Below are 13,077 nucleotides of genomic sequence, written 5' to 3'. Positions count from 1 at the left end.
TTCAGCTTGATAAAGTGTTTTCCCTGGTGCATTTTGGAGCACTTTAACATTAGTGCTAACTGAATGCACTTGGTAGATTCGAATGCTCAAAAAATTGCATATTTTGTGTGTTCTCATTTCAAGCCCTGCTCATAAAAAGTAAAGAAAACATCAACGTGAAATCTACAGTATTTATACAGCAAGACACCAAATTTATTTGTCATACCTTTATCACTTTGATAAAGTCAGGAATATAATTCTCAAACGGGTTTTGCTGATTTTTTTAAAACACTAAAAAGATTTAGTTTGTGAGGTTTATCTCCCATGTAGTTCAAAATATAGTGAAACCGATGATGACTGTAAATCCAATCATATAGCTTAAAATGCCTACATTTAAATTCCACATTTTCTGCCTTTTATACATATTATAAAATAAAACTTCATTGTTTAGAAGTCATTTCAGTAGGTCAATAAGGGCACCAGTCCTGCATGAACAATAAAAAAGTAATAAGATTCCTGCAACAAGACACACAAAAGTTACACATGAACAATCAGATGCCGATCTATAATAGAACTGGGCTGGGCTTTATATATAGATAGCTATTCTGGTTTGCCTCCCACTTATCTACAGTAATGTATAAACAGCATAAAGATCTGAATCAACAATCACCCTCAGTCAGGCACACTAACTCAAATATTCATGCCAAGACCAATACATTTTTTTAAATTAGTGGTAATTTGCCATAACCTCTTAAGAGGTGGGCGGGTCCAAACTTCCTGGTTCCACCCAGATCCAAGCCAGTACAACCTTCCTAAGATATTTTAAGTAATCTAAGGGTTTCTAACATAAAAGCTCTATTGGTTTTTTAAAGAGACGTGAACAGTAGCTCTTCCTCTCATGAAATGTCCATGGATCAGCTGGCTGAATTCCTTGAATCCTGGCTCCCTGGCAAGGATCTCACAAGCTCTGCATCTGCAACTGTGGAGTCGTATAGGTCTGTAAATCACAGCTCTCTCTTTCCCAGAGAGGACAAATGCCAGGCACACTTCATCTGACTTATACCTTAACTCTCAAAATCTCTCAGGAAAGTAATAAGCATCCACAAAACCACCCACAGAAGTTGTGTGTGAATGTTATGTAAAAATTGGGGCCAGATCCTTGCCTCAATAGAGCCCCTTTGTGCTACTCTAGTGATGCAAAATGGTCGCAAAGTTAGCTTAATCAGCTTCCAGGATAATGCTTGTGTGTAGGGGAATCTCCCAGGTGGCATAAATGGATCGATACATAACATTAAAATGTAGTGTGTGAACAGAGAAGAAAATATTAAACCAACTATCATGGGAGACAGCTTGATTCAGCAGATGAGGTACAGAATCAAAACACCTGGGCTCTCTTCCTGGGTTTGCCACTGAATTGCTATGCAGTCTTGGGCCAGTTACTTAAACTCTCCCTGCCTCTGGTTTCCCATCTGTCCACTCCCTGATTAGCTGTCTTTGTAATACAACTACTTTGTAAGGTCTATGAATTTAAAGGTGCTATATAAGTAATATAGGTAATAATTATTGATGCAAATGAGAAACAAAGACAATCCAACCCAACAATTTATTGTACAAACACCAGCGACTGTCACAATGTTTATTAATAGCTATAAGATGGTTTTTTTCTTCGAATCCACACAAATTGAAAATGTTGACAAGAATCCCTGTGAAGCAAAATTGCTCTATTTCACAGCGCCTTAGCACTGGCTGTATTCTACCAATTAGAGACAAGCCAGCCACAGAACCACAGACTCAAACATCCTTAGCTTGGATTCAAACCCAAATTCTGTAGCAGGCCTTTGCTATTCAGTTCTGTGAGGGAGTTCTCCGAGTGAAGGAGGAGCGATTATGTGATCCTCTGGGAAAGGATGTTTGTAGTGTGTATGTTTGTGGTGTGCTTGCTGCCTGACTGAAATACACCATGTGGTCTGTTTGTTTGGGAGACCGTGGGCTGAGCCTAGTGGCCTGCTAGGCAAGGCTGAGAGCTTCTTAATGAGGCTTTGAGCCCTAAGCCCTTTAACACTCATCAACCCTTAACCAGGGGGTGGGGCTACTCAGGAAGACCAGGGCTTTAAAAAGCCCACTCTTAAGTGATCAGAGGAGCTAGCAAATGGGAGTAGGTAACAGAGGAGTTCTGCAAGGGAGAGGGAGAGGGAGAGGGAGAGGGAGAGGGAGTGTGAGGGGAGGGGAGGGCTAGATACACTTTATATTTTTAAACTTAAAGCCAAAACTACCCCCTGATAAAAACAAAAACAACAAAGGAACAAGCTGCAGGAGTAAAAAGAGAATGCAGGCAGAATTCCAGCAACAGAGTGGGGGCTATCCAGTTTATTGCACCCAATGCAGCATGTATGATTACCTGCCCTATGGGCAGGTGGTATAAGTGTGCATTCAGTGCAAGGAGCTCCTGGCCCTCAGAGACCAGGTACAGGCTTTGGAGCCCAGAGTGGCTGAACTGGAGGAGCTAAAGAAGACAGAAAAGTACATAGATAAGACTTTCCGGGACACAGTAAAATGAACCCAACCCTGGTTCAACAGGCTCTGTTCTGTTGAGGAGGATGAATGTCTCAGGGAAGGAGAACATCCAACTAGAGCAGGTGGAAACAATCCCATAGTTGGGACCTTCCTTCCAGATGTCATGGTATCCTCTCGCACTGAGGATACCTCTCCGGGGAGGGAACTCCAGTTATTAGGAAGAGACAGGTATTAGTAATGGGCGATTCGATTGTTAGAAACACAGATAGCTGGGTTTGCAATGACGAGGAGAACCGCATGGTAACTTGCCTGCCTAGTGCAAAGGTTGCAGATCTCTCAAGACATCTAGATAGACTTATGTGTAGTGCTGGAGAGCAGCCAGTAGTCATGGTACATGTCGGTAGGAAAGGATTAGAGAGAGGTCCTGGAAGCCAAATTTAGGCTGCTAGGTAAGAGATTGAAGTCCAGGACCTCCATATTAGCATTCTCTGAAATGCTTCCAGTTCCATGCGCAGGGCCACTTAGACAGGCAGACCTGCAGGGTCTCACTGCATAGATGAGAAGATGGTGTAGAGAGGAGGAGTTTACTTTATTAGGAACTGGGGAAAACTTTTGAGAAAGGAGGAGCCTATACAGGAAGGATGGGCTCCACCAAAACCAAAATGGAAACAGATTGCTGGCACTTAAAATTAAAAAGCTCGCTGGGCAGTTTTTAAACTAAGGACTGGGGGAAAGCCAACAGGTGTGGAGGAGCACATGGTTCAGACAGAGACATCCCTTAGGGGAGGATCTATTAATTGAGATCCTCTATGTCCTAGTAAGGAGGAGAGGATGGAAGATAATAAAATAGGGGTAGGATCTGATGGGAAACAGTCAAATGAAAAAGAGTCCCATTCAATTACATCATGTAATTGCAGACAACTAAAAAGTGAAAAGTTTTTAAAGTGCTTATATACAAATGCTAGAAGTCTAAATAATAAGATGGGTGAACTAGAGTGCCTTGTATTAAATGAGGATATTGACATAATAGGCATCACAGAAACTTGGTGGAATGAGGATAATCAGTTGGACACAGTAATACCAGGGTACAAAATATATCGGAAGGACAGAACAGATCGTGCTGGTGGGGGAATGGCACTATATGTAAAAGAAGGAGTAGAATCAAATGAAGTAAAAATCTTAAATGAACCAAACTGTACCACAGAATCTCTATGGATAGTAATTCCATGCTCTAATCATAAGAATATGGCAGTAGGGATAGATTACTGACCACCTGACCAGGATGGTAATAGTGACTGTGAAATGTTTAGGGAGATTAGAGGGGCCATAAAAATAAAAAACTCAATAATAATGGGGGATTTCAACTATCCCCATATTGACTGGGTACATATCACATCAGGACGGGATGCAGAGATAAAGTTTCTTGACACCTTAAATGACTGCTTCTTGGAGCAGCTAGTCCTGGAACCGACAAGAGGAGAAGCAATTCTTGATTTAGTCCTAAGCAATGTTCCCTCTAATTTTTGACAGGCCGTGTGCACAAAAAATTTCTTCTGTGCAAATGTTTGTGCTTCTGTGCAAATTTTTGTGCGCGCGGTGTTTCGCCGTGTGTGGGGTTTAGGATCTGTGTTTATGCACACATGCTCACAGCTTAGAGGGAACAGTGGTCCTAGGTGGAGCACAGGATCTGGTCCAAAGAGGTGAATATAGCTGAACCGCTTGGTAATAGTGACCATAATATAATTAAATTTAACATCTCTGTGGCGGGGAAAACACCACAGCAGCTCAACTTTCTAGTATTTAATTTCAGAAAGGGGAACTATTCAAAAATGAGGAAGTTAGTTAAGCTGAAATTAAAAGGTACAGCACAAAAAGTGAAATCCCTGCAAGCTGCATGGAAACTTTTTAAAGACACCATAATAGAGGCTCAACTTAAATATATACCCCAAATTAAAAAACATAGTAAGAGAACCAAAAAAGTGCCTCCCTGGCTAACCAACAAAGTAAAAGAAGCAGTAAGAGACAAAAAGGCATCCTTTAAAAAGTGGAAGTTAAATCCTAGTGAGGAAAGTGGAAAGGTGCATAAATTCTGGCAAATGAAGTGTAAAAATATAATTAGGAAGGCCAAAAAAGAATTTGAAGAACAGCTAGCCAAAGACTCAAAAAGGAATAGCAAAAAAAAAATAATTAAGTACATCAGAAGCAGGAAGCCTCCTAAACAACCAGTGGGGCCACTGGACGATTGAGACGCTAAAGGAGCACTCAAGGACGACAAGGCCATTGTAGAGAAACTAAATTAATTCTTTGCATTGGTCTTCATGGCTGAGGATATCAGAGAGATTCAGAAATCTGAGCCGTTCTTTTTATGTGACAAATCTGAGGAACTGTCCCAGATTGAGGTGTCAATAGAGGAGGTTTTGGAACAAACTGATAAACTAAGCAGTAACAAGTCACCAGGACCAGATGCTATTCACCCAAGAGTTCTAAAGGTGAATAGCATCAGGAACTCAAATGTAAAATTGCAGAACTATTAACTGTAGTTTGTAACCTATCATTTAAATCTGCTTCTGTACCAGATGACTAGAGGATAGCTAATGTGACCCAATTTTTAAAAAGGGCTCCAGAGGTGATCCCGGCAATTACAGGCTGGGACACCTAACTTCAGTACCAGGCAAATTGGTTGAAATGATAGTAATGAACAGAATTATTACAATGCATAGTTGAACACAATTTGTTGGGGAAGAGTCAACATGGTTTTTGTAAAGGGAAATCATGCCTCACCAATCTACTATAATTCGTGGGGGCGGGAGAGGGAGAGTCAACAAGCATGTGCATAAGGGAGATCCAGTGGATATAGTGTACTTAGATTTTCAGAAAGCCTTTGACAAGGTCCCTCACCAAAGGCTCTTAAGCAAAGTAAGCTGTCATGGAATAAGAGGGAAGGTCCTCTCATGGATTGGTAACTGGCTGAAAGATAGGAAACAAAGGGTAGGAATAACCTGTCAGTTTTCAGAATGGAGGGAGGTAAATAGTGGTGTCCCCCAGGGGTCTGTACTGGGACCAGTGCTATTCAACATATTAATAAATGATCTAGAAAAAGGGGTAAACAGTGAGGTGGCAAAATTTGCAGATGATACAAAACTACTCAAGATAGTTAAGTACCAATCAGACTGTGAAGAGCTACAAAAGGATCTCACAAAACTGGGTGACTGGGCAACAAAATGGCGGATGAAATTCAATGTTGATAAATGCAAAGTAATGCACATTGGAAAATATAATCCCAATTATACATATAAAATGATGGGGTCTAAATTAGCTGTTACCCTTCAAGAAAGAGATCTTGGAATCATTGTGGATAGTTCTCTGAAAACATCCACTCAATGTGCAGCAGCAGTCAAAAAAGCGAACAGAATATTGGGAATCATTAAGAAAGGGATAGATAATAAGACAGAAAAATATCATATTGCCTCTATGTAAATCCATGATATGCCCACATCTTGAACACTATGTGCAGATGTGGTCGCCTCATTTCAAGAAAGATATATTGGAATTGGAAAAGATTCAGAAAAGGGCAACAAAAATGATTAGGGGTATGGAACGGCCGCCATATGAGGAAAGATTAATAAAACAGGGACTTTTCAGCTTGGAAAAGAGATAACTAAAGGGGGAATAGACAGAGGTCTATAAAATCATGACTGGTGTGGAGAAAGTAAATAAGGAAGTGTTATTTACGCCTTTTCATAACACAAGAACTAGGGGGTCTCCAAATGAAATTAATAGGCAGCAGGTTTAAAACAAACAAAAGGAAGTATTTTTTCACACAACGCACAGTCAATCTGTGGAACTCCTTGCCAGAGGATGTTGTGAAGGCCAAGTCTATAACAGGGTTCAAAAAAGAACTAGATAAATTCATGGAGGATGGGTCCATCAATGGCTATTAGCCAGGATGGGCAGGGATGGTGTCCCTAGCCTCTGTTTGCCAGAAGCTGTGAATGAGCGACAGGGGATGGATCACTTGATGATTACCTGTTCTGTTCATTCCCTCTGGGGCACCTGGCACTGGCCACTGTCGGAAGACAGGATACTGGGCTAGATGGAACTTTGGTCTGACCCAAAATGGCCGTTCTTATGAATGGCCAATGAACTTTCTACATAAAAGGGACAGTGTCCTAATTTAATATAAAAACCCATTTAAAGAGATTCAGTGTACACTACTCACCTTGTGTGTCTTATCTCTATTTTTTTAATCCTGTGATTTTTTCTATGTTAGGATCTTAATAACCTACTTCTTAGCTAGCTTAGCTAACCATATTATTTTAAATAACATGCCAATCCCCAGAGCGGCTTACAGACGCCACTACAACTGCTCGGCTGTTACTGAATAAGCTATTTCACAAAGCAAGTACTGAGTCAACAAGTTGTATTTTTGCTTACAGTACTTCCATTCAAAATTTTGCGAAGCTTCTATTCAGCCTAACATTTAGCAGGCCTTTTGTAAGCACAGCAATATTCTCGTTCTGCTTCTAAAAGCTATAGGGCTCATAGTACACGTAAAACCACTCAACTGGCATGCAGCCATCAACATTTCTTTTACATTTCCCTCAAACGCTCTTTCACAATATCATTGGCATATGGAACAAATAGGAATCTGCAGGACAAGCCACCAAATGCAAAGGATGCCAAGTAAAAAAGCATTTGGCTGAATTGCAAACAAGCTGAGAAGACTATTAAAAAAGTGGAGAACTAAAATGAATCATGTGCCCAAGTCTCCTAGTTTTCCAGGAATGTCCTAGTTTTAGGTCTTCTGACTTTCCAGTAGGGAGAGCAAAAAAGAGTATGTTTTATTTTGTTTTGCAGTTTTTGCTAAACCCTAGCTGGCCTGAGATAATAGTTATTTGCCCACCGTGCCTACCCACTTCCCCTGCCTCCTCTGGCTCTGCTGTCACACAGCTGCAGTGACTGCAGTGCACTCTGAGTGACTGCAGTGCAGCTTCTGCCCTCTGCCAAGGGTTGTCAGCAGGCAGGGAGTGAAGAGCAGATGTGCTGTCAGATAAGTGTCTCCTCACCCTGCTTCCAGGGCCAACTTAAGGCCAACACCTCAAAAGGTATGTGTTTAGGGCCCCAGAGCTCATCTCATCCTGTTATGTTGAGAGGGGCTTGGATCACAAACCTCTGTGAGATTGGGCCAGTGGGAACACACACGTCAATTAACAAGTTAATCAGAAGCCCTCCACAAATAAGACAAAAGGGAGTTGTGACACCACCCAGGAGCTTGGACTGAGTGGTTGTGTTGAGTATTCTCTGTTTATGTGTTTGAGGGAAGGCAAAAGATTAGAAAAAAGAAAAGGAGTACTTGTGGCACCTTAGAGACTAACCAATTTATTTGAGCATGAGCTTTCGTGAGCTACAGCTCACTTCATCGGATGCATACCGTGGAAACTGCAGAAGACATATACACACGAAGACAGAACACACAACAGAGAACAGACAAGAACAGAGAGAGAGAGGCAGAAAGCAAGAAAGCCAAGCAGCAGCCTGTGAGTACTCTATCACCTTGGTAAAAGACAGAGAGAGAGATTTGGGGCCTGGCCTCTGGTGCTAGTTAAAAAGAGGCTTGAGGCTGTTAGCAAAGAAACTGCTCCTTTTGTTCTTGTTTTTTTCCTGCTTTTGGAGAAGCAGGACTTTGTACATTCCTTGTAAATAAACAAGATTGCATCAATTTCCACTTCCAACTGGCACATTGCCAGGGCCCTGAAATTTGACTAGCTGCTTGGGTTGAAAAGGGGGAACAATACCACCAGTAGGAGATCATCATTCACATGCTTGGAGGCAGTATTGCCATACCCAAGCACTTAAAAGGGCAGACTCCCCGAAAGCATGAGATTATTATTTAAAAAAAAATAAATTTTTAAAGCCAAATTTTGTATTTGCTTCTAGCTTTCGAGACATAGCATGCTTGTCTTCAAACTTTTCTCCACAACCATGAGCGGTAGAATGTTACTCTTGTTTTAAAATGAAAGTCTCACATACTGACACAGCTCTACATGCTTCAAGAGCCACCAAATATTGTGAGAGTTACCAGCACTGCAGCAGGGAGCAGACTGTCACCACAAAGCCATCTGCTCCACAAGACCGGCAGAGACAGCAGTTGCAACTTCACCCACAGCTGCTAGAGTAGAGGAGAAGGAAAGAAACTGCCCAGACCAAATATCTCCATGTTGCCCTGCCATATAACACTACAAGCCCCGTCCCAATTAGCCCAATTTGCTAGAGCAAATTGGCCAAACAATCACAGCCAGGCAGAGCTGGGGTAAGGGGCCTCTTACCTATTGTGCCTTTGCTCTTCAGGGAGCTGGTGTGTGTGTGGAGGGAACTGATAAGGCCTCCTCTGCTCAGCTGCTACACAGTGCTTTATTTGTAATGAAACAGGTGCCAGGGCTGATGCAATTTTTTTTTTTTTACTTTCATAACTGATGTGGCAAGCCCAGAGGCATGAACTGCCAAGCCAAGGGGTGCTGGGGCTCAGCCCTGGCAAGCCCTAGCACAAATTAAAAACTGCAGCTACAGATTGTCTTTTGGGTAGCAGATGCATGGGCTGGGGCCACCTGACCACCACAGCTGCTCCCGATGGACCATTTGCTTGGACAGCAGGAAAGCAGGGAGCTTCCAGCTGCTACTGTTGCTCCTGCTCCAGCAGGTAGGCTGGGATTTCTTCCATTCTGGCGCACCAGAGCCAGGGCAACTGCTAGTATTGCTCTGTGGCAAGCTGAGGTGGAGGGTTTGACTTGTGCTGTTCCTGCTCTTTGGGACAAACCCCAGCCTGTGGTGCAGAGGGCTCTGTGTGTGGGAGAAGGATCTCCTGGCACCCCAGCAGATAGTTCTGATCACCTGACACCACCGCAGCAGAGCGCTCTCTGAGGTGGGCTTGGTGGGGCATCACTCACAGACTCCTGTGAGGAATGGCAGAGTCTGAGGCTTCCCTTCTCCCAGGCTAGAGACTAGCCAACCTGAAGAAAGAAGAGGGGGCTGAGGAGGAAAGAAACCCCACCAACCTAAAGACCACCAGTGCATGACACCTGCCTGCCACCCCAGCAATAGACGGGTCCTGAGTGGGAGTTTCCAACACATCACACCCCCCACCTCCAGGCAGAGGATACCATGTTTGAAAGAGGTGCTTCTTTCTCTGTTATCCCAGCAACCTCCCCTGCTGGGATGACCGGAACCACCCCCCGAGTCCTCAGTTCTCACTGAACTCAGTGAGAGCTGGGGAGCGAATGCCTTCCAAGGCACACTCATCACTGCACAGGATAGGGGTCTGCAGTGGAGATTCATTACACTACTGATTAATCTGTACCAAGTTTGCAACAGGAGATTGGTGCAGCTGAAGCTCATTCACCCTCCTCTCTGACAGGCTTCAGGGGGCAATTCTAGGCCAGTCCTACTCCCCACTGAAGTCGGTGGCAAAACTCCCATTTGACTTCCATGGAAGTATGATCAGGCCCTTGAACCTTAAAACGTTATGCCTCAGGACAAGTGGAGCTGCTTACATGAAAATGGTGCACTCAAAGGCAGAGCCTGGATCAGAAACTATTGACACATCACAGCAAAAGTCCTGGGAAAAGTCCTGACTCTCTATTGCAACCTAAAGACCCAGTCTCATGAGAAGCAACTACTTGCTCCCTGGTACCTGTATGGCTTCTATTTAAACACGGGGGAGCCAGATACAAGCATTCAATGGCAGAATGTGGCTTTGAATTTATAGTTTGAACAAGGTAAATAACTATATATTTTGCACAGATTTCAGGCCAATTTTCTTTATTTTCACCCACCTGCAAAATTAAAGGCTGTTTTTAAAATTGGAGCCCTCTCTGTTACCATGCTAGGTTAAGAGAACAAAGTGAAATAAAAAGCAGGTTTGAGTTCCTGGTGAAAAAAAATTGTGACTCAGAGCCTCATTCTGGTTTAGGACACACTAAAGATAATTCTAGGCCATTATCAGAAAAATGAATGGTTTGCTATTGAAAGCTTATTTTCTTTTTTCTATTTATTTTTAAGATAGCGATCAGCATTGAAGAATGCTCTTTGCATTCTTATTTCAAGTGAAGTAGTGTTTAACCATGGGCCATCTGCTACCAAACAGGCAATCTGCCCACTGAAGATTAGAAAAATGTAAAGACTTGAAGCATAAATTGCAATGTAAAGGGGTATTCTCCTTTTCTGCAAAGTATTGATTGGGAGACTCCTATATTTGGTATAAAGTAGAACAATTTGGCCAGAACGGCAGGCAGTCCAGAGTCAACGACATGAACAAGAAGTCATTGTTATATTAGAATTTGAATTAAAAATGTTTTGTCCTACAGTAGAGCAGTCCGCTTTTGTGATGCGTGTTCTTCTTCTAAGCTGTGCTGCGAGCTTAGATAAAAGTGACCTGTAAACAGATGCAAAGCAATGTCATTATATAAACAGGACAAGGCAAGGCAGTAAATCATTTTACCTGTTTGATTTCCTGTCCTGGAAGACAAGGTATATTTAAAAAAAATCTGCAGAACTGACACATTAATTTGTTTTACAGGTAAATGGATACAAGCACTCATATAATAGATTCAAATAAAAATATGCTGGTGAAGGTGTATATATAATTTAATGAGTTCAAGTCACATCCTTGATCGCTTTAAATTTGGTAGACTTCACAGCAGCATTGGATAATACAGCCACGGTATTCTTTGACATGATATTTTTGAGACCATAAGCTGCATTTTTAGGGTGAAGCAGATACCTTAAATGTCTTCCTGCCATCCTCAGAATATCTAAAATGTCACAGACATCTATGGCACTATGGGCCTGGTTTTCAAAAGTGCTGAGTGGACATCGCATGAAGTGAGCTGTAGCTCACGAAAGCTCATGCTCAAATAAATTGGTTAGTCTCTAAGGTGCCACAAGTACTCCTTTTCTTTTTGCGAATACAGACTAACACAGCTGCTACTCTGAAACCTGTGTAATTACAGTAGGTGCACATCCTTTGGAGGGTCCCTCTAGCTGTGACAAGTTGAGAGAGACATGAGGGCTTAAAAAAAGCTGCACTTTTTAACACTGTGCTAAGTAACACAAACGAGCGATCCTGAGGCAAAAACATAGTGAAGAGCAGGCACTGCAGTTTTACAAGATAAACTCACTGAGGGCAGCCCTATATCCCTCCTTGGGGTTGACCCTGGCAAGCTTACCTCATGGTAAAATTTAAGTGCCCTGAGGTAAAAAACAAAACAAAACAAAAAAAACCCAAACACAAAACCCATTTTTCCCTTTTTTAGCAGTGAAACCAAACCTTGAACAGTAACAGCTCAATAACTCTAGGAGCAGAGGTTTAACTTTTTGAATTTCCTTTCTACTTGTTCCAAAGTGATACCGTCAAGCTTGACATTAGTGATATCTTCACTGCAAAAGGTTTGTTTTTACATCAAGCTAGCTACTTTAATGTAAAATCCCAGTGAAGCAAGGCTATGTACTCATCACCTACGGGTAGCTAGTTAAAATCAATCTTGTAGCTCATACACACACGCTCCTGGGGTTTACCCCATAACTACAACAGTGCCTTGCCTCCGCCGCTGGATTTTACAGTGAGACAGATATCTGGTGAATTACTTATAATAAAGTTTTAAACCAATTTTAGGTGCTACAACTGCCAATGTTAAACGTTTATTGTTCCCTATCCAGGCTTCCCCAGGATCATCCCTTTTTTTAAGCAGCTGTCCCTGGAAATATAGAAGGGTGCTCAGTCCACACTGCCAGCTGTCCAGTTTTCTAGGCTCAAGATCATCCAGGATGGCCTGATTTTTTTGTACCTTAGAGATGGCAACCCTATCCTGAGCGCAGAGACCTCGTGACAGGCATGTTGCATACATTGAACCCATGACAGATCTTGGAGATAGGATATGCTATAGGGCTAGGCAAACAGAGCCAGCATGGGCTGTTACCTCCTGCTGCCCTGGGTTTGCCTTCTTTATTCTCCTAAGAACAATCCAAATCTCTCCCAGCACAGCTTCAGGGGCTCCAGGGTGCTGAGTTGTAGCCCCAAGGCTGGCCTTGCCCTGTTTGTGCACTCAGGGCTTGCTGCGCTCACTGCCCACAGCTTCTAAACAGGAGTTTGGTGCCAGCTACTTTTTCGCTGTTGGAACAGTTAGAGACTGGAAGGAGGAGTCTAGGCCCCAGACACACGGAAGCACAAACTATTCTCCATCCAGTGCATTACCTACCCCCATCCGCGCTGGGGCTGAGGGCCAGGGCACCCAGTACAACATCTCTCCTCACCCCCAGCCCGTGCTGGGGCTTCAAGCCAGGGCTCTCCATCCTCCTCCCAGCCCAGTTCATGCTGAGGCTGGGACTAGGGTGAGGCAGGTATCTGGTTTTTGACCAGAACACCGGGACACAGGGTGGATAAAAATCCATGATTTAAAAAATAATAATAAAAAAATAGGATTTTTTTAAAATTTAAATTGGATTTTTTTTTATAAAATGCTTTTTGAGGAAAAAAACCTATTAAAAGATAGTTTTAATTAAGATACATTATAGCTCAAAGATATCTCATCA

The 13,077-nt window shown here is 42.6% G+C and overlaps 1 long non-coding RNA gene across 1 annotated transcript in view; it reads right to left on the bottom strand.

Moving 5' to 3' along the window:
- Positions 1-13,077, bottom strand: part of LOC125634578 (uncharacterized) — a 275,616-nt gene that overhangs the window by 256,354 nt on the left and 6,185 nt on the right. The window contains exon 2 of the long non-coding RNA XR_012667554.1: positions 10,852-10,921. This is a non-coding gene — a long non-coding RNA (uncharacterized LOC125634578). The remainder of the gene's footprint in view (positions 1-10,851; positions 10,922-13,077) is intronic.

This window comes from Caretta caretta, chromosome 3 (genome assembly GCF_965140235.1).
Source record: "Caretta caretta isolate rCarCar2 chromosome 3, rCarCar1.hap1, whole genome shotgun sequence".
Lineage (NCBI taxonomy): Eukaryota > Metazoa > Chordata > Testudines > Cheloniidae > Caretta > Caretta caretta.
This window is presented reverse-complemented; position numbering and strand designations above follow the sequence as displayed.